Genomic DNA, 2,636 nt, shown 5'->3' with positions numbered 1-2,636 from the left:
GGTGCCATTTATGGTCTCTTTAGGGTATATTCCCAGTAGTGGAATTGCTGGGTCAAATGGTATCTCTATTTGCAACTTTTTGAGAAAGCGCCACATCGCTTTCCAGAGTGGTTGCACCATTTTACACTCCCACCAACAGTGAATAAGGGTTCCAGTCTCTACACAACCTCGCCAGCATTTGTTGCTTGCTGTTCTGTTAACTTTGCTATTCTGTCTGGGGTGAAATGATATCTCATAGTTAGTTTAATTTGCATCTCTCTTAGAGCTAGGGATTTTGAACATTTCTTCATGTGCTTGTTAGCCATCTGAATGCCTTCTTCGATGAAGTGTCTGTTCATATCCTGTGTCCATTTTTCTATTGGATTATTTACCTTGATGTTCTTGTGGTACTCAATTATTTCATAAAATCTGGATATAAGTCCCTTATATGATATGTAATTACCAAATACTTTTTCCCAGTTGGTGGCTTCCCCTTTTACCCTGTTGGAGAAGTTTTTGGATGTGCGTACAGATTTGATTCTTAGAAGATCCCATTCATCTATTTTATCTTCTCCTGGTTGTAGATTTCTCAGGATACTTGGAAGACTGTTTATGTTGTGGATTAGGACTTCTAGTGTTATTCCTAGCTTTTCTTTAATGAAGTTTATATTCCTTGGTTTAGTCGTAGGTCCATGATCCACCTTGAGTTGGTTTTTGTATATGGAATGAAGTGTGGATCTTGCTTGAGTCTCTTGCAGAAACTTTCCCAATTTTGCCAATACCATTTGTTAAAAAGGCTGTCGTTTTCCCACTTAACTGATTTCATCTCCTCGTGAAAAATCAGTTGACCATGGATAGATGGGCTGATCTTTGGGTTCTCAATTTACACAGGGAAAATCTGCAGTTAGGGACTTCTCCAAATTATTGAGAAGTAATGATGTCAGTTTGAGGACTAAGGCACATCTGCATCAGGCCATAGTCTTTCCAATTACTTGGTATGCATCTGCGAGCTGGACAATGAATAAGGGTGACAAAAAAGAATTGATGCCTTTGAGCTGTGGTGTTGGAGAAGAGCACTAAACATCTATCTCATGGATTGCCAAAAGAACAGATATGTCTTGGAGAGGGTACAGCTAGAGTGCTCTATGGAGACAAGAATGATGAGGCTTTGTCTCACATACTTTGGACATGTTTCTAGGAGGGGAACATGGTACTGGGAAGGGTGGAGGTTCAATGAAGGAGAGTAAGACCCTCAACCAGGTGGACTGACATTGTTACCGCCACAATGGGCTGTTGTGCGTCAGTAAGTGTGAAGATGGCATAGGACAGAACAGGGTTCATATATTTTGTTCACAGGCTCACTGTGAGTTGTACGTGACAATATCTAACAACAAATAACAAATTAGTTTGTACACTTGAAAATATTGTTGTTGTTGATTGTGGTCAAGTTGAGCACAACTCATAGCGACCCTGTGAACAAAATACCTGAAGGCTTTCTATAACTTTTGTCATTTCTCCAAGTTTATAGAGTTTCTAGAGGCATGTGGTTTAGGAATTGGATGCTTCTCCTGCTTCCAAACCTGTCACTGTCCACCATGGACAACTGTTATGGCATTTGACACCACAGTGACACAAGGCTCAGCATCACAGCAAACCTAGTTTACCTCAGTACAGCATTGACAGAAGAGGGCCCCAGGACTGGTAGAATGTGGCTCCAAAACATAATAACATGAGGCCCAAGGGTTCAACATACTTTTAAATACAAAAGCCCTCCCAGAGGTCTTGTAGACTCTGAAAAAAGGCTTAAATAAAAAACCAACCAAACATTCCACAGAACTCTCAACCAAAACAAAAGCACCCATTTTACATAGTCCAGCCATGTCACCTAGAAAATAGAGATGAGGGGCTCTAGGGGCTAGCCTTAAATACAAGGGCCCTTCAGGAGGTCTTGTTGACTCTAAGCTAGATGCTTAAATGGAAAAACAAAACATTCCACACTACTCTCAACCAAAACAAAGGCTCCCATCTTACAGGGTCCAGCCAAGTCACCCAGTCTTCAAAATGGAGACAAGGGGCTTACTTTAAATACCAGGGCCTTCCAGGAGCTCTTGTTGACTCTAAACAGGAGGCTTGAATCAAAACACAACCAAACATTCCACAGGACCCCCAAGGAAAATAAGGCTATATTGTCTTTCAGTATTGCAACTAGAGGCTTAAATTTGTTTTTCAGTTTTCTCAGCCTGAGAAATGCAGAGTGAGTTCCTCCTCTTTTATTCTCCAATTCCTGCTCTCTGTGTATTCCATTATAATGCATTGCTTTGTCTTTTCAAGTTGCTCATAGGAATCTTCTGTTCAGCTATTTTGTTTTAGCATGTTTTTTTTCTTTGTTTTGGCTTCTTAACACTTTAAAATAGCTAATAGAAAAAAAGTAAGTACATGAGCAGTAAATGTGACACTTATGGGAAAAGAGATTAAGTATTCTAAGGATGACAATTCTCCGCAAACTGGTGTATAAACTCAATGCAATGCCTATAAAAATTCCATGCAATTTTTTAGACATTAATAAACAGTTTCTAAAATTATGTGAAACACTGACGTGATGTAGAAGAGCCAACATAATTCTGAAAAGAACAGAGTTGGATAGTTTACATTATCTA

This window comes from Elephantulus edwardii, unplaced genomic scaffold (genome assembly GCF_000299155.1).
Source record: "Elephantulus edwardii isolate Elephantulus edwardi_28Jun2011 unplaced genomic scaffold, EleEdw1.0 scaffold00557, whole genome shotgun sequence".
NCBI lineage: Eukaryota > Metazoa > Chordata > Mammalia > Macroscelidea > Macroscelididae > Elephantulus > Elephantulus edwardii.
The sequence above is the reverse complement of the archived record's forward strand: the minus strand, read 5'-3'. Positions refer to the sequence as shown.